This window comes from Mirounga leonina, unplaced genomic scaffold (genome assembly GCF_011800145.1).
Source record: "Mirounga leonina isolate KUSES-001 unplaced genomic scaffold, KU_Mleo_1.0 Mir_94, whole genome shotgun sequence".
Taxonomy (NCBI): Eukaryota; Metazoa; Chordata; class Mammalia; order Carnivora; family Phocidae; genus Mirounga; species Mirounga leonina.
This window is the reverse complement of record NW_023270855.1, coordinates 5,752,173-5,771,540: the sequence shown is the minus strand read 5'-3', so window position 1 is coordinate 5,771,540 and position 19,368 is coordinate 5,752,173. Positions and strand designations below refer to the sequence as shown.

At 48.6% G+C, this 19,368-nt stretch overlaps 1 protein-coding gene across 6 annotated transcripts in view; it reads right to left on the bottom strand.

The window, feature by feature from the left end:
- Nucleotides 1-19,368, bottom strand: part of TMEM40 (transmembrane protein 40) — a 57,079-nt gene that overhangs the window by 19,315 nt on the left and 18,396 nt on the right. The window contains exon 1 of one of the 6 annotated variants that reach the window (XM_034998123.1): nucleotides 13,812-13,877. The exons of 4 other annotated variants lie outside the window; for them this stretch is intronic. The gene's annotated coding sequence lies outside the window, so the exon portion shown is untranslated. Of the gene's footprint in view, nucleotides 1-13,025; nucleotides 13,271-13,811; nucleotides 13,878-19,368 lie in introns of those variants that run through there. One more of the 6 variants, XM_034998124.1, reaches the window with a different exon arrangement.

The window sequence follows — 19,368 nt, the reverse complement described above, 5'->3', positions numbered from 1 at the left end:
CAGAAGGTAGCAAAATAAATCAGGAAGTGATACCTTTTGAGTACATATTAACTTTGTTTTTAATAGAATTTATTTAATTGTACATTTCTATAATTTAATATGGTTGGGTTTAACAATCTTTGGCCCCCAAAATTCCTAAAGCTTTAACCATGTGCTTTCACAGGCGATACAGCCTGGTGTCAGCTCTGGACATATCAACTGCTTGCTTTTCCACTTCCTCTTTCCTCCTTTTGTGTTTGCTGGAGCGGCAGATTCCCAGACTCGTCCGGGGTGGGGTGGGGGCGGTGAACTACCTCAATCATGCAAAACAAGCTAATAACCCAGGGAATTCCTGAGCAAGAAGTCTAAAGGAAATTTAAGTCTTGCCAGGCCTCACGCACAGAGCTGCCTGACCACCTGAACCTGCTTCTGATCAGCTACATGCTCTCTCTTATTTGCGCACCGTGATTTGGTCTATTTGTTACAGCAACATAACTGAGTTGCACAGGCTTCATTTAAAAGTCTCCCCTAGGGCGCCTGGGTGGCTCAGTTGGTTGAGCGACTGCCTTTGGCTCAGGTCATGATCCTGGAGTCCCGGGATCGAGTCCCGCGTCGGGCTCCCTGCTGGGCAGGGAGTCTGCTTCTCCCTCTGACCCTCCCCCCTCTCATGTGCTCTCTCTCATTCTCTCTCTTTCAAATAAATAAATAAAATCTTTAAAAATAAATAAATAAAATAAAAGTCTCCCCTATTTCTTCTCTCAGCTCTGAGTCTAAGTCCTCAACTGGGAGAGGGAATAGCTTCACTACTCTGATTAGTTTAGATTAGGGTTCTCAACTGCAACACTCCTGGCATTTGGGACCAATGACTCTTTGCCATTGTATGCATTGTGAGGTGTCAAGCCTCCCACTCAATGCCAGTGGCATCCCCCAGCCACTTGTGACGATCAAAAATGTCTCCAGACATTACCAAATGTCCCCTGGGGGCGAAAAACACCCCTACTTGAGAACCACTGGTCTAGAGAATCTACTCTTTTTACAAAAATTTAATTGTATTAAAATTTTTTATTGCGATGTAATTGGTATATAATATTATATTTGTTTCAGGTGTGTAACATAAGGATTCAATATTTCTCTACATTGTGAAATGATCACAATAAGTCTAGTTCCCACCTGTTCCCCTATGTAGTTACAAATTCTTTTTCTTATGATGAGAACTTTTAAGATCTATTCTTTTAGCAACTTTTCAAATATGGAATACCTTATTATTATTATTTTTAAAGATTTATTTATTGGGCAATGGTGGCTCAGTCAGTTAATCATCTGCCTTTGGCTCAGGTAATGATCCCAGGGTCCTGGGATTGAGTCCCACATCAAGCTCCCTGCTCAGGGGGGAGTCTGTTTCTCTCTCTGCCCCTTCCCCCCACTCATGCTCTCTCTCTCTCTCTCTCTCAAAATTAAATAAATAAAAATACTTATTTATGGGGCGCCTGGGTGGCTCAGTCGTTAAGCATCTACCTTCGGCTCAGGTCATGATCCCAGGGTCCTGGGATCGAGCCCCACATTGGGCTCCCTGCTCAGCGGGAAGCCTGCTTCTCCCTCTCCCACTTCCCCTGCTTGTGTTCCCTCTCTTGCTGGTCTCTCTCTGTCAAATAAATAAATAAAATCTTAAAAAAAAAAAAAACCTTATTTATTTATTTTAGAGAGAATGCGTGCATGTGCACATGCGTGAGCAGGGGAAGGGGCAGAAGCAAAGGGAGAGAGAGAGAATCTCCAGCAGACTCCACGCTGAGCCCGGAGCCCTGCACAGGGCTCAATTCCACGACCCTGAGATCATGACCCCAGCCAAAACCAAGAGTTGGACATTTAACTGACTGAGCCACCCAGGCACCCCCTGCAATACCATATTAGTAACTATAGTCACCATGTTGTACATTACATTCCCATGACTTATTTCTTTTATTACTGGAAGTTTGTACCTTTTGACTGCCCATTTTGGCCATCCCCCACCCCGACCTCTGGCAACCACCAATCCATTCTCTGTATCTATGAGTTTGGGTTTTTTGTATGTTTGTTTGTTTGCTTTTGGTACAGAATCTACTCTTAATCTACCAAGACCTTGGCAAGGTAATAGCCTTCCTTGTGCCTCAGAGGTGGACCATCTAGGCTTGGATCCTATCTAACACTCCTGGTTGTGGGATCTTGAGCAAATTACTTAACCTCTTGCTGTCTCAGTTTCCTCATCTGTAATATGGGGACAATAATAGTGCTTATCTCATAGTGTTGTTAAAATGGCATGTATTAAAACATGTAAAGCACTTAGAACAATGCTTGGTATAGAGCAGGTGTGGAATAAATGCCAGAGGAGATGATTTCAGGCCTCCAGACCTAGACCATTCTTTCTTTTTTTTTTTTAAGATTTTATTTATTTATTTGATAGAGAGAGACACAGTGAGAAAGGGAACACAAGCAGGGGGAGTGGGAGAGGGAGAAAAAGGCTTCCTGCTGAGGAGGGAGCCCAATGCGGGGCTCAATCCCAGGACCCTGAGATCATGACCCGAGCGGAAGGCAGACGCTTAACGACTGAGCCCCCCAGGCGCCCCTAGGCCATTCTTTCTTATTGTCAAAATTGTATCTGACCTTGAAGGCACAGCTCAAATGCCACCTCCTTAATGAAGCCCTGTGCTAGTTGCCTAGCCAATCCCCACCCTCCTTACCCTACTCCCTTAATCCTCCTTCCCCCAGCACCCCTGCCCTTCTTTCTTGCTAATGAAACTGCAATTTTGTTCTTCCAGCTCCAGTTAGATACTTGTTTTGTCAGCCTCCCTTGTAGCTGAAGTTGGCTGGGGTTCTGGGAAGGGTTTTTCTTCTCCTGACAAAAGAAGCCAACAGTGCTGGTGATGTGTCTTGCCTCTCCTTCCTTCCCTGAACATGAATGTGATGGCAGGAGCAACAGTGGCCACCTTGTGACCATGAGGAAAAGCCAAAGCAAATGCGGAGACGTTGTTGAGCTGCCGAGCCCTTGCCAGCAGCTGCCTGCTTTCTTGTTATTTGAGAAAAATAAAACTTTATAGTCAGGACTTTTGATACACACTTTCCCTCTCCTACATTACATCTGTTAATTGAGCACCCACTGTGTGCTAGAACTGGGCAACATGGTGAGCAAGTTGCATCCCTGTCCTCAAGGAATTTCATGGTAGACCAGGGGGCTATGGGAACCCAGGAGCCAAATCAGAACAGGGTCAGTCAGGGAAAGTTCCTGAAGGAAGGAATGCTGGGGTGAGTTTAGAAGGGCCAGAGGGGACAATGTGCAAAGGCATAGAGGCAAGGGGCCACATCCCACATGGGAAACAGTTGCAGGAGGCAATTCTAAAGAAGGAAGAGATTGGGGGGAGGCCCAAAGGGCATCCCCGCCTTGTCCCTGGGCATATCGCTCTCCTAAGCCTCGTCAATTCTGCTTTGTGTCTGACTCTTCTTCCTCAGGGTAGGGCACCTTGTTGCACAACTCTAGGGCCACTGTTCTTGGTCACACACAGATCTCTGCTCAGGGCTCGGCGGGGTGTGTCTCCTCCACTAGAGCCTGAACCCAGCTCGGGGACAGACTAAGACTGACCCCTGCACGGGGCCCGGCAAAAAAGCAAAAATGATGATGATGATGATGATGACGATGACAACCAAGTACTTCCCAGCTGCCAGGCCACCCTCTAAGCCCCTTACAGGTGTCATCTCACGTATTCCTCACCACCACTCTGTGACGGCTCACCAGAGTTGTGCCCACTTTCTAGATGGCACAGGGAGAGTAAGAAACTTTCCCAGGGCCGTAGCTAGTAAGTGGTTGAGCAAAGGGAGTGGCTTAGTCCACGTTGGGAGACAGGAAGGAGTGCAGCTGTCAGCTCTCCTCAGGCCCCTGTCATTAGCACCAGCAATGAAGCCACGAAGTCATGGGAGTGCTATGCAAATGATGCTGACTTGGCTTGTAGTCAGCCCTCCGTGCCCTCCGTGCCCTCCGTGGAGGTGGAGCGCTGAGCCGCGTCCTCACGGCCAGGGCAGCTGCCCCAGGCACTTGCTCAGCTCCTCCGTCAGGGGCGAGGGAAATGGAACTATCATGGAGGTGGGACCTGAGGCAGCCCTATTTCTCCTTTTAATGTCCTTGCCCCACCCCTCCTCCACCCACATTTCTTTTCTTTTTTTTTAAAGATTTTATTTATTTTTTTGAGAGAGAGAGCACATGAGAGCGGGGAGGGTCAGAGGGAGAAGCAGACTCCCTGCTGAGCAGGGAGCCCGATGCGGGACTCGATCCAGGGACTCCAGGATCATGACCTGAGCCGAAGGCAGTCGCTTAACCAACTGAGCCACCTAGGCGCCCCGGCCCACATTTCTGTTCTAAGAAAGGATAAGTGGATTCAAGAAGAAATTAAAGTTCAAGGATCGGCACGCAGGGCAATGCTTAACTCAAAAGGGCAGCACGGATGGCACTGTGTCAGGCACTGGCCGAGGGATTTCTGGGACGGGCTTCCGAAACTCCAGTGCACAGCGTGTGACCTCCGCTGAAGCAAGATGGACCATGGGGCGTTGAGACAGGAGAAGTGAAGAAAGCAGAAAGAGGAAAGAGAACAAGGCATGTTCCCCAAGATCTTATTTCATGAATGCAAGTCTTACTTTATGCAGCAAGAAGCTGAGAGTCAGATAGACGGGTGACTTGTTCAAGTCTCCCAGCTGACAGGTGGACTCGAATCCAACCCCTGCCCCAGCAGAGAAGCCCCATTCCCTGACCCTGGTTAGAGGTCCCTAAAATCCCCTCTCGCAGGTGCTCTGCCCTTCCCCGCACCCCACCCCAAATCTGAGACTGATCCTACAAGGAAATGGAATGCCTGAGTTTCTAACACTTTTCTCCCAAAGGCCCAGCCCTGCTGAGTCACTGGTGGGGCCAGGGCCTCTGTACCCACAGGTCTTGCTAAACTGGATTTCCCCTTCAGTTCAGCCCACATTTCCTAAGCTCCTGCTGTCACAAGGGCCTGGGCCCAGGGTGGGAGGGATACTAGGGGACATCAAGCTCACAGTGCTTTCCCTGCCCAGCTCACTTGATCCTCATGTGCACCAGGAGGGAGGCAGAGTGGGGATTCTTGTCCTATTTTATAAACGGGGAAACTAAGACCCAGAAATGGAGAGGAACTTGCACAAGGTATTAAGGCAACTCTGGGGCAAGGCTGACTTCCAGAGCCCTGACTCTTGATTCAGGAGCTGCTTATCCTTCCTTGTTGCCCACCTTGGAGGAGGGGACTGAAGTGGATTTCAACAGGTGGCAAAAGGCGAATGGGATAAAGGTTTACTAGAGGAAGTGGGTGGCAGGCAGTTGAAGGGGTAGGAAGCCCGTGAGGTTGGGGAAAATCATCCTGGGCCTTGAATGTCAGGTGACCGGCCCTTTCCCTGTAGGTAGACTGCTAACATTGCGCCTGTGAGCCTCGAACACAGAGCCAGCGAAGTTAAACAGGCCCAGGACAGTAACGGGGTTGGGGGAATTAGAAGCAGAAGAGCAGTTGTGCAGAGAACAGAGCTGACTGAGGGTGGATGCTGGTTGTTTTTGCCTACCTGGGATGGAAGCCCCTTCTTCCGGTGGCTATACCAAAGCCCTCCAGAATCTCCTTTGGCTTCCCAAGCCACCCCAAACAGGCATAAAGCCTAATTTCAAATGTATCCTGGCCTGGCCGACACAGCTCCAGGACAAGCGGTCACTGCCCTGTACCCAGGTTAGACCATCAGCCTCTCCCTCTTGGGAATCTGACTTGTGACACAACACAAATTTAGCCTCTCACAGTTCTGTAGGTGAGACGTCTAACTCAGGTCTCACTGGGGTCAGCAGGACTGCATTCCTCTCTGGAAGCTCTAGGGGGAAAATCCATTTCCTTGCTGTTACCCCTGCTGCTGCAGCTACCTCTCCAACCCTCCCCCCACCACCCCGTCCCCTTAATTTCCTTGCTTTGTCCAGCTCCTAGAAGCCACCCACAGACCTTGGTTTGTGGTGCCTTTTTGCCTCTGCAAAGCCAGGAATGTCAGGTCAATCCTCACCTTACACTATTCTAACCTCTTCTGCCTCCCTCTTCCACTCTTTCTCCTTTTTTCTCCTTTTTTCCCCCTTTGTTAATCTTTAGGACGCCTGGGTGGCTCAGTCGTTAAGCGTCTGCCTTCGGCTCAGGTCATGGTCCCAGGGTCCTGGGATCGAGTCCCACATCGGGCTCCTTGCTCAGCGGGAAGCCTGCTTCTCCCTCTCCCACTCCCCCTGCTTGTGTTCCCTCTCTCACTGTGTCTCTCTCTGTCAAATAAATAAATAAACTCTTTAAAAAAAAATAAAATAATCTTTACACCCAATGTGAGGCTCGAACTTACTACCCCACGATCAAGAGTCGCATGCTCTACTGACTAAGCCAGCCGGGTGCCCCATCCCTCTTCCACTTTTAAGGACCCTTGTGTCACTGTGACATTGAGCCCACCCAGGTCATTGAGGATCATCTCCCTGTGTTAAGGTCAGCTGATGAGCAACCTTACTTCCATCTGCAATGTTAATTCTCCTTTGCCATGAAACCCTATTTAGTCAGTTTCCAGAGATTAGGATGCAAACCTCTTTGGGAGCCATTATTCGGGCTGCCACAGTCTCTAACCCCAGTGCCTGCCACAGTCTGGAGCCCTGCAAAGGCTGAACATCTTCCTTCTTAAACCAGGTTCCCTCTCTGACTCCACCATGCTCCTGGGCCCCCAAACTCCAAAGATAGGAAGGATGCCCTGGCTCCTTCCTCCCCAGCCAGCCAAAGCCCAAGCTTGTCCCATTTGCCCTTCAAGAGGGCCTGGCTTTTCTGTTCCCACTGCCTCCTTCCCAAGAGATCTGATAAGGGGACTGAGGGCTTTGGAGTTGGTTGTAACTGTGTTCTTATCCCTGTCCCTTAGATGGCTCTTCTCAGCCTCAGTTTCCCATCTATAAAGTGGGGTATTAATATATATGTCCCCAAGAGTGTTGTCGGGATTAAATGATATTGTGCCCATAACAAGCCCAGAATACTGGCACTTAATAAATGAGAGTATCCCCTCTCCTTGCCCATCCTCAGTGTCTCCCCAGTTTGGCTAATAATCCAATTTCCCTGGGAGAACTGTTGACAGGGCAGATTCCCAGGACTCTCTCCTTTGGAGGCTTCCACTCAGGTGGCTGGTGTTAGGAGCAAAGTTAGGGTTAGGCTGTGGCCCAAGGAAGTGTGCATTGTTAACAAAGGCAACATATGCTAGGCAGAGTGTGGTCCACTCAGACCACCAGAACCTCTCCCAGAGTGTTAAAGTCATGTCCCTGCCTGCCTCTGGCCTCGCCCCTCCACACATTGCTGGATTGCCCTGGGCTTCAGTTACTCCATATGTAGAAGCTGGGCTGCCCTCTGTAAGGTTCTTTCAGCTTTGACTTTCTAGGAAACTAGCGCTCCCCTCCAGTTAATGTCTTCCTGATTCATCCAGTCAGCAAAGAACTTTGGGACTCGGGGTTGATGTGACCTGCAGAAAGGCCCAGAACAGCATGTTCTAATAATAAGATGCATATAGTATCTTGTGGGGAACAGCAGGCTGTTGAAATACTCCAAGAAAAAAGGAGATTTTGTGTTCAAAGAAGTTTGTGCAACACTGTTTCCATAGCTCCCATCTCGGAGCTCCAAAATGTGTGATTACGTGTTAAAGGCTCTGAAAGGAGAGAAAGCTCTTTCACCCTATCCCAACCCTTCCCCAAACCATGCGAGAGCACAGTCCTTTCCCCCAGAATATGGTTCAGTATACTCTGGCGCAGCTTTGGGAAATGCCACCAGCTTCAATCCCTGACATTCTCCAGGTCAGCCTTTCTATCCTGGAGTCCAGGCCTGGGCACCACTGCTGCCCATTTTGGACAGTGCCAATTCCCAGATCCGGAGTTCTTCTATCCCTCCATCAGGATAGCTAGGGAGGGGAAGGAATCAGAAACAGACCCTTGGAAGCCAGGGGCATGGAACAGAAATGGTCTTTTCATCAGCTTTGGGATCCCAAGGTGTGGCTGGTAAATCCTCTCAGCATCCTGGGGCATGTACGGGGTGGGAAGGAAACTGAGTCAGCTGTCATGAGACCAAGAGCCTAGTCCTGGCCCTGCTTCCAACCCACCCTGGGCCCTCAGGCACATCACTTCCCCCTTCTAGGTTTTTATTCTCATTTACAAGACAAAATAATGTCACTCTTATTATTCACATTTTGGAATGCATATGGGGTTGTGGATAGGAAAGTACATCGTAAAATTATCATGTCATTTGCCAGGACATTATACTGAGAGGTATCTTGATTAAGTCACTGCGGCAATGGGGTATGACAGAGCCCACTCAAGACGTGCTTTATTACTTTGCTTCCCAGCTCTGTGACATTGGGTAAATCACTTTATCTCTCTGAGCCTCAATTTCCTTTGTCTGTAAAATGAGGATTAGTGTCATTGTCTTGCAGGGTTGCTGTGAGGATTGAGATGAAAAGGACCTTACTTCTGAGCTCCCTGGGGAGAGGAATCATGTTTTTCTTACTCTCTACTATATTCTAGCCACTGGCTTAGATAAAGTGCTTCATAAAAAGAAGTCATAAAGTACTGAATTTAAGAGTTTAGAGAAATGCTAGCCTAGCAAAGTTTCTTTAGCATCTCCTTCTCTCCTTTATATTACTTGTTCACATCCCTTCTTCTTCAACATTCTCCCCCTTCCTGTCCCAGGCTCACCTCACCCCCACCCCACCCCACCCCCCAGCTCCCCAGGTTTGGCGGTCTCTCCCTTTCTCCTGGTTACAATTCCACGGAGTTGTAACCTGGAGACCAAAACTGAGGCCCAGAAAGGGAAAGGGACTTGCCCAAGGTCACACAGCAAGGCGTCTAGATATGAACTCAAATCTGAGTCTGAAGTCAAGCATGAGGGGAACCTCACAGAGGGAAAGAAGGAAAATGCCTCAGTTTCCACCTCCTCCACCATCAGGCAGTTTAATGGCGGGATAACAACCCACGCTGCCCAGCTAGCAGACCACAAGCCAGATGGACCCGTTATGAATCTACATGAGCCCTTTGGCCACAGCACACCCAACAAAGCAGCCAGGGCCTAAGGTTGCCTCTGAGCAGTGCAGGGAGGCACCTAGGCTGAACCTAGAAGTTAAAAAGGGACGAAATCAAGTCTGTGCAGAAAGAGGATGAGTGAACCCAGCTTGGAGACCGTTCATACAGAGACCTAGGAGTTTTAAAAGACCCTCTGAAAGGTAAGTAAATGTTAGCACAAGCATCTAACTTGGTGTCCAGCACATAGTAGGTGCATAACCATTGTTTGTTAAAGTGTAATATGAGCCAACAAGGTGATAGAGCTACAGAGCAAAGCTAACACAGCCTTAGGTCATATTAACAGAAGGACAGAGTCTACAGTGAAGAAGGTGACCCATATCTCACCATCTCCCATCCTAGGTTCAATCCTGGGTTCTGAACAGAATAAGGTCTGGACAAACAGAGATAATCCAGGGGATGTGTGGGATATTAAGATCAAAGCCAAGAGAAGTAGCTGGAGGAGCAGGGCACTAAGCCTAGGGATAAGCACTGCGTGGACAGACTTGGTCACAGGCCCCAGGTATCTGCAGGGCTTCCTGCAGGACAGAGGGACCACGTGGGGCTACGAGCTCCAGAGGTCAGGACCTTGGGATGTCACTAGAGCAGATGCCAGCTCAATATATAAAATAATTTTCTAAAATTCTTTAGAGAACTGCTTTGGATGGTCATGGGCACCCTGCCATGAGGGGTGGCAGAGGTTGGGTTAGATGTCCTTAGCTCAGAACCTACCAGGCTCCCAAATTATAATCTCCAAAGTACAGGAGGGACATATTAGTCCATCTGTTTCTACTTAATTTTTAACTAAAAACAGCTAACAGTATATAGTTCAACCCTGATGGGCACCCTTGGCTATATGTCAGATACTGAATGTCATGCCTACTAAGTGCGGTTCCCAAGGCCAGTGGGAAGCCCCACAATAGGTCTGCTGCGACCCTGTCTTTCGTTTCTCTACATTCAGCCTATATATTGTACGGCCGTATATTGCAGTACACTGGTGCCAGGTTGGGTGGATTTGAGGATCAAACAATGCATTTTAACTGAATCAGCCCCTACAGAGTAGACAAGTGGATTCAAAGAGGCCCTGCAAAGAAACCACAGATGGAGATAACTCTAATCCAGAAAGTGCAAGCGAGAGCAGGAAAAGTGCGGGACAGACCCCTGGCTGCTCCTCACTCAAGACCTTCATCAGCCACCTTACCACGTTGAAAACAATGAATGGGATCTCATACACACGGTATTGCTTACTGAAATAATAATAGGAAAACTACTTGGTATGTGGACTTCCATCCACTATTTTGGTAATTAAATTCACACTGAGTGTATATTGGGCCTTTAGACATTAGCTAATCATCACAGTACTTGTATATCATTTCTAAATCTATAAATATGCATCTGTTAGGAGTGCCTAAAGCATTTTTCTTGAGAAGCCTGTGCAATCGAAAAGTGTGACGGGGCACCTGGGTGGCTCAGTGGGTTGCACATCTGACTCGATTTCGGCTCAGGTGGTGATCTCGGGGTCACAGGATTGAGCCCTGGGTCAGGCTCTGTGCTGGGTGTGAAGCCTGCCTGGGATTCTCTCTCTCCCTTTCCCACTGTCCTTGCCCACACCACCCCCCCTCCAAAAAAAAAAAAAAAAAAAAAAAGTGTGGCAACCACTGCTCCAGATCCTCAGACCCAGCTAGACACTAGCGGATGCTGCTCCCTGTTTCAGGGTTGAATCAGATTTGTTTCAGATTTAGGAACTAAGAAAAACTAGGGGGGAGTGTGCCCCCTAGTAAAAATTGTTGAGCCCCTCCCCAACAACATATCAAGATTAATGGGAAGAAACCAAAAGCTCTTTTTTTTTTTTTTTTAAGATTTTATTCATTTGACAGAGAGAGAAACAGCGAGAGAGGGAACACAAGCAGGGGGAGTGGGAGCAGGAGAAGCAGGCTTTCCGCTGAGTAGGGAGCCCGATGTGGGGCTCGATCCCAGGACCCTGAGATCATGACCTGAGCCGAAGGCAGACGCTTAACGACTGAGCCACCCAGGCGCCCCAAACCAAGAGCTCTTAAAAGGTTTTCCCCAGCTCAGATTCTCTAAGGTAGGTGCCTATTTAAATAGCCAGAGCCAGGGTACTTGGGTGGCTCAGATGGTTAAGCGTCTGCCTTCGGCTCAGGTCATGATCCCAGGGTCCTGGGATCGAGTCCTGCATTGGGCTCCCCGCTCTGTGGGAACCCTGCCTCTCTCTCTGTCTCTCATGAATAAATAAATAGAATCTTAAAAAAAAAAAACCAATAAAAAATAAACAGCCAGAGCCAGTCCAGGCTCCTTTCTCATTCTGTCACCTAAGTTTCTTTGTCTCCTCTCTCTTTTCCATCTTTTTCTCCTGTCTCCCCACCACCCCCCCACACATGTAATTTGGCAACAGTAAAAACCAGAAAGGAGGTGTCCAATGCAAGAGAAGGAGCTTGCTGCATCTTGAATGTCAGACAAACCTGGATTAAGTTCCCACCACTACCTTCCACTGACTGGGATCACTGCACACCACATTCATTCTCAGAGCCTCAGAATCCTCCCCTGGAGAAACAGACATGCCTACAACTCAGCAATAAAATGCGAACCTAACTTTAAAATGGTCAAAGGATTTGAATAGACATTTCTCTGAAGAAGTGGTCAGTAGCACCTGGAACGATGCTCGACATCTATTTATTAAGAGAAATGCAAATCAAAAGCACAATGAGAGGGGCACCTGGCTGGCTCAGTCGGAAGAGCATACGACTCTTGATCTCGGGGTCATGAGTTTGAGCCCTATGTTGGGTGTAGAGATTATTTAAATAACGAAAACTTTAAAAAGAACACAAAACAAACCCACAATGAGATACCACTTCATACCCTCTAGGATGGCTACAATAAGAAATCCAGAAAATAACATGTGCTAACAAGGATGTGGAAAATTGGGAGGCTTCATGTATAGTTGGTGGGACTGCAGAATGGTACAGCCCCTTGGGGAATGCTTAGTGACTTCTCTAAATGTCAAACATAGATTCACCATATGACCCTGCAAGTCCACTCCTTAGGTATACATCCAAGAGAACTGAAAACCTATGTCCACATAAAAACTCTCACATGAATGTCCACATCAGCTTTATTCATAACAGCCACAAAGTGGAAACAACCCAAGGGTCCATCAACTGATGAACGGATAAACAAAACGTGATACAATTATACAACACCATTCAGCCAGAAAGAGGGACAAACCTTGAAAGCATGATGCTAAGTGCAAAAAAAAAAAAACAAAAAAACAAAGCATGATGCTAAGTGCAAAAAAAAAAAAAAAAAAAAACAAAGCCAGTCAGGAAGGAGCACCTATTACATGATTCCATTGATATAAAATATCCAGAATAAGCAAATCCATAGAGATAATCCACAACGTAGATTAGTGGTTGCCAGGGGAAGGAGGAAGTGGGGGGTGACTGCTAAAGGGTCTGGGGTTTACTTGGGGATGATAATTCTAAATTCTAAATTCGATAGTGGTGACGGTTGCTTGACTCTGTGAATATACTAAAAGACACTGACTTGTACGCTTTAAAAGTGAGAATTCGATGGCATGTCAATGATATCTCAATAAAGTTGTTATTGAAAAAAAAAAAGGATGAGGCCACCTCGCCAGCGCGGGGGAGAGAGCGCTCTAGGACGGTGGCCTGGAGGGGATTTCAAAGCACAGGTTTAGAGGCCTTTCAGAGGGCTACGCTAGCCCCCGGGGCCACGGGTTTCGGAGACAGGAGAGGTCCCATTATTTATAGATCTGCTTGGTTTGGACCCCAAACCAAACACCGCACACGTCCCTCGCCACAGCTCCCCGTAACACACACGCCTGATTCAACTTTTCTGGCAGTTTCTAAAGAAAGCAGTATAAAGTAATAAGCACATGACCATCATCTTTTGTCCCTCTTACCAAAAACACGGATTGGCTGGAGGCCTGAAGGCCGCCTCCGAGGAGAGGGGCTGGGATGCTCCCTCGGAGCTGAGGGGGCTCCTGATGCTGGGGGCGGGGCTGGGGGGCGGAGCTCCCTTCCAGGCCACGCCACTGGGTGAGCCTCTGACAGGCAGCAGGGCTCCCCTCCCCCAAGGCCCGGCTCTGCCTGTTCAGCATTTCCAGCATTTTCTCCCCAAAGGTGCCTTTGAGCCCAAGGCAGAGGAGACGACTGGCCTCCTCATCTTCTCGAGTCTACCAGGCCTGGCCCGGAGAGCCTAGGGCGCCTTCGGAGGGGGTGTCCGGAGGGCAGCTGCCTCCACTTGCTGGTCAAAGCACAGAGACTGGGTTGTTTTGGGGGGAAACACCTTCGTCCTCCCAAGTGTTTGGTCCCACAAGGGCAGAATGGACGAAGACTTCAGAGATCGAGTTTGGCCCTTCATGGGGAAACTGAGGCTCAGAGCCATCAAAGGTTTTTCGGAAGGTCCCGCAGCAAGTTAGCGACAGAAACAGGAGTTGGTCACCTGCTGTGACCAGACATGGGCTGGCTGAAGCCTCAAAACAACCCAGGGAGGTGAATATTTGTCATCCTCCCCTGATACCTCCAGAGATGGAGACTGAGGTGCTCACCCAGCTGGGAAGGTGCAGAGCTGGGATTCAAATCCAGGTCCACCTAGGAACCACAAAATCTCAGGCCGGTGGAAGAGCCTGTTCTCCTAAAAATTAACCCTCCACCCCGCCCCTCACCCAGCACGTGTGTCCCATTACCTGTGGTCTGGAGGCCCGTGTTGGCTGCCAGGAGAGCCTTGTGTGGACTGTGCCAATGCCAGGCTGGGCAGGGGAAGAGGGCTGTGGGAGAGGCCAGGCCACACCCCCGTGACAGGGAGGGGGCGGGGCATGAGTTGCCCTGGGCCGCACTCAGTTCACCAGGGTGGCATTCCTTCCTGCTGGTGCTATCGGGCCCCAGGACTTCCTGTCTGACTTGAGGCTTCCTCATGACACCCCAGGCACAGCAGATGGGGCCCCTAAACCCCCAGACCCACCCCCTGGTCATGGCCATGACTGCTGACTCAGGGCACGGTGATGCAGGGGGTAGTTGCCCTGCCCTTGGCTGGTGCAGGGAGGAGGTGGGGTGTATCCCAGATCCCACCTCATTGGTGAGACTGACTCAGGACCCAGCTGTGTGGGCCAACGCAATGCTTTCCCAAGGGGTGAGGTTGGGCAGGCGGCAGGACCGGAGGCCCAGGGCTCAGAGGACTGGGGGACTCCTGTGAATGGGACTGGCAGTGCCCTCTTCTGGTGAGGAAACTGGGCAAAGGCTAGAATATCCATTGCCTTGTGCAGACAGGAAAACACAGGTCCCAAGGGGGTGAGGGGTGGGGACTGACCTCCTACAGTGGGTCCAAGAATAACCCCAGCTCAGCCTGCCTCTGCTTCTTACTCACTTATCAAACACTTTGGAAGTAGGATAGTAAGCAAGTCCTACACTGCCTTGGGAAGCGCCCAGGCCAGCTAGAGACAGGCCATGACAGGCCCCATGAGGGCAAGGCCCAGGGAGCTATGGGTTCCCAGGAGGGCTTTCTGGAAGAGGAGTCATTTGGATCCTAAGCTCAGGCCAAAATCTCGGAGTCATCCTTGACTCTTGGCTCTTTCATACTCTGTATCTGACATATCTGGAAAACCCTGTTGGCCCCACCTTCAACGTATCCCAAAGCCAGGCTATTCTCTCCACCTCATGGCAACCACCCTGGTCCAGCCAACATGAAATAGCAAAAAGAAGCAGGTGGAACTAATTTTATTAAAATAGCATTAAAAAATATGCCACTAGTCTGTCTGCTCCTGCCCTCAGCCCAGCCGCTGTCCTAATCATGGCAACCAGAGGGATCTGGTTAAAACCCAAGACAACTCATGTCCCTCCCAGGGCTCCCACCTCACTCAGGATAAAACTCAAGGTCTTACATAGCCCTCCACCATCTGGGACCCACCTCTTGCTCTCTCTGACCTTAATTCCAATGACTTCCTCTCTCACTCTGCCCAGCTACACTGGAATGTGCCCCAAGCCCTCCAGTTAGGTTCCACCCTCGGGGCCTTTGCACTCGCTGTTCCCTCTGCCTAGAATGCTTTTCCCCCAATAGCCTGCTGGTTCCTTTCCTCACTTCTTCAGGTCTCTACTCAAATGTCACCTTCTCCAAGAGGCCTTACCTGACCACCCGGTACAAAGTAGTAACCGCCAGCACCACCTTTCCCTGTCATCCCGCTTTATTGTTCGTCAACTGACATACTATATGTTTTTTGTTATGTGTATTTCCTCCTCATGTATTGTTCGCTCCAGGAACCTAGGCTGGTGTCTGACACACAGTAGGTGCTCAGTAGATTTTGTTGACTGAATGAATGACCTGAAAGGGAAGCTGAAGAAGCATTGCAAGGGCATTCCGGGCAGGGGAACCGGGAGTGCAAAGGGTTAGGAGGAAGAGGCCCTGCTTGTGCTGAGGATCTGGAAATAACTCAGTGCAGCAGGAGAGTGGGGCCTGGAGGAGGGGAGAAGGGAAAGCGAGAGGCACAGGGCCTTGGGAGCCAGACCTCGGAGGCCGGGTATTATCCTGAGAGCGATGGGGAGCCACACAAGAGGGACATGATCAAATCTACTACATTTTAGACAACAATTTGGCTGCCATGTTGTGGATTGGTGAGGCTGTGAGGGGCAGGCATTCAGGTGAGCACGAGCCATGACAGGGGAGATAAGGACTAGGGACAGGGTCACTGCACTGTTTGGTACAGTGTGGCTATGGAGTCCTCGTAATGTGGCTGGTCAGAATTGAGATGCGCTGTTAAGTGTAAAAGACACCCAAAACTTGCTATGAAAAACAAGAATACGCAATAGCTCATTAATAATTTTGGTATTACTCGTTAAAAAGATAATATTTTGGGTACACTGGGTTAAAGAAAATATGTTATTAAAATTAGTTCCACCTGCTTCTTTTTGCTATTTTTAATGTAATTACTGGAAAATTTAAAAATGTTTGTAGGTACATAGAGCTTACAATATATTCCTGTTGGACAGCCCTGATTTAGAAGGTAGAACAGGCAGGGCTTGGTTGATGGCCTGGGAGGATGAGGGAGACCCTCAGTCTGATTACAGGTCTCCTCTCCCTTCTAGCTGCGCCTGTCTGATGAGACTGTGTAATCCAGAGGCAGAAAGAATGGGCTACAGGGAAGGGCCAATAGAATTAGTTCTCTTCTCAACACAAGCACACACACAAAATTCCTGTCTTTACAGTAAGAACAATCCAGAAATGGAATAGGTTGACAGAATAGGCAATGAGTCCTCCGTCCCAGGAGTTATGTAAGAAGAAAGTTGAAGACCACCATTAACCAGGGGAAAGGAAATTGAACTGATTAGTTACTTTCAAAATGTGGTCCCTGGACCAGCAGCCTCAGCATCACCTGAAAACCTTTTAGAAATGCAAATTCTCAGGTTCCATCCCAGTCCTACTGAACGAGCAACTCTGGAAGTGGGACCCATAATTTGTATTTAACAAACCCCCGAGATGCTTCAGATGCTTGTTCAAGAATCACTGGACTAAATAATACTTCGTATTATTTAAAGGTTTCAATGATTGGCATATAGTAAGTGCTCAGAAAGACCCCCCCCCCTTCACTTTCTGTTTGCGTTCTAATCCCAGGCACAGGTACTTCCCATCTCTGAGCAAATGAGTTTACTTCCCGTCTCACCTGTAGCACCAGGTTGTACGGACCTGACACAGGATAGAGGCACAACGTCAGGGCATTTCCTATCTCTCCAACATGGGCAGATGGCCAGGGCTGCGGACAGGGCTGCCAGAGGTGTACTGGAGGCCCCAGCTTAGCTCCCTCCCAAGGTGACCTCACTGCCCTATGTGTGTATGTAGGGGGGGGTGGGGATTCATGAGACAAACTCCCACTGTCCTGTGGGCACAGCTGACAACCCCGGGGAAGCCGACTCAGCAGCTGAGCATGGCATCCGGCTTCCCTGCATTCCAGGACTGCCAGCTGGGGGCCCACCTGACTCAGCAAGCACGTGCACTCTGGAGGTAACAAAGAGCTTGGCCTCCGTCTCCACATCCATCAGAATGGGGAGATGGCAGCACCTATCCCTGGTGACGTTATTGGTATAAAGTGTTTGGAAGCATGCCTGCACACAGTCAGCCTGCTCTACGCTTCGGCATTCTGGTGATGGGGCCACTGGGATTCCTCATGCAGATGGGAACTCCCCAGGGACTTGTTAGGTCTGAGAGTTATGCCATGCAGGTGTAGGGGGGAAAATGTGCTTCTACTATGCACACCTAGGAGCCTGGTTCTCTATATGAATTTTTACTTAGTCACCAAACAGATGTCTGTGAGGATGGGGCCTGTTTTAATCACCTTGAAACATTTATTAAATGGATTCTCTAAATCAGGGGGCATTGGCCCCATTTCATGGATGGAAAATTGAGGGTCAGAGACTGAAATGATTTGCTCCAGGTCAGATAACTAACCAGAAAGTGGCTGGGTCAGGATTCGAAGCCCGGTTTCCCTGACTGCAAAGTTGGGACTTTTCCCACTGCTCCGTGCAGAAACCCCAACCTAAACTTCTGGGTTAGAAGCCCCTGTATATGTCATTGAAATCCACATTCGAAGAGCTAGCCTCTGGCCTAGACTGGAATCTTTGCAACTCCATAGTCTTTGAGAAACAACAGCTGCAGCTGATGCTATATGAGATGGAGTTTAAAATATTCCTAAATCCAGATTAAGCGTGATTCATGTTGGCCTCCGGGCCTCAGTTGTTCTGCCTGTAAAATGGGCAGGATGAAAACCAGCTTTGGCTGAAGGCAGAGGTTGAACCTGCTGACCCTGATAGCGCCTCTAACTCTCAGATGCCAGGATCCCTATGCCTACTTTAAAGGACGAGGACCAAAGTTAAATTTAAAAAATTAATAAAGAGGGACCCCTGGGTGGCTCAGTCGGTGAAGTGGCTGCCTTCGGCTCAGGTCATGATCCCAAGGTCCTGGGATTGAGCCCCGCATCAGGCTCTCTGCTTGGTGGGGAGTCTGTTTCTCTCTCTCTCTCTCTCCCCCTCTGTCCCTCCCCACTGCTCATTCTCTCTCTCTCTCAAATAAATTAAAAAAACTTCAAACAACAACAACAAAAACTACCTCTGTTTGACCATGTTTTTTAAATGAAACTTTTTATAATGTATAATATATTTGAGATAATTATTTATTTGAGATAATCACAGGCAGTTTTAAGACATAATACAGAGATCTCATATGACCTTTATCTAGCTTCCCTCAATGGGAACATCTTGAAAAACTACAGGACAATTTCACAACCGGGATATTGACAGTGATCCTGTTAAAATACAGAACATCTCCATCACTATCAGGATCCCTCAAGCGGCCCTCTGAGAGCCACACCCACTCTTCTTCTCACTTTTCCCCTCCCTGATCCCTGGCAACCACTAATCTCTTCTCCATTTCTATAATTTCATCATTTCAAGAATGTTATATAGGGCGCCTGGGTGGCTCAGTTGGTTAAGCGACTGCCTTCGGCTCAGGTCATGATCCTGGAGTCCCGGGATCGAGTCCCGCATCGGGCTCCCTGCTCAGCAAGGAGCCTGCTTCTCCCTCTGACCCTCCCCCACTCATGTACTCTCTCTCTCAAATAAATAAATAAATCTTTAAAAAAAAAAAAGAATGTTATATAAAGGGAACCATATAGTTTATGACCTTTGGGGATTAGCTTCTTTCATTCTGCTTACTTCTCTGTTAGATTCATTCAGGTTGTTGTATCAATAGCTTGTTCCTTTTTTATTGCTGAGCGCTATTCCATGGTGTGGATGTGCTACTGATCATTAGCCATTCACCCACCAAAGGACACTTGGTTGTTTCCAGTTCTGTTATGAATAAAGCTGTTACAAACATTCATATACAGGCTTTTGCATTGAAATAAATTTTCATCCCTCTGGGAATAAATGCCCATGAGTGCAATTATCAGGTTATATGGTAATTACATGTTTAGTATATTAAGAAACTGCCATAATCTTTTTTTACAGTGGCTGATTGGCATTTAGTGGGTGGCACAGGGACCTTGTTCATCCCGACTGAGACACAATTTGAAGTGGCCTTGCTTTGTCTCTATCAGGGTCCCAGAGGGACCTTATCTGAGGTTGGTGTTCCATGAAATTGCTCATGTCTTGGCAGAGACTAGCACAGCCCAACTGTGAGCACATGGCCAGCTTCCAGATGACAGTGGCTGCTCTTTCCCCCTCCTTCCTCCCTCCACCCTCCCTCCTCCCCTACCTCCTCCC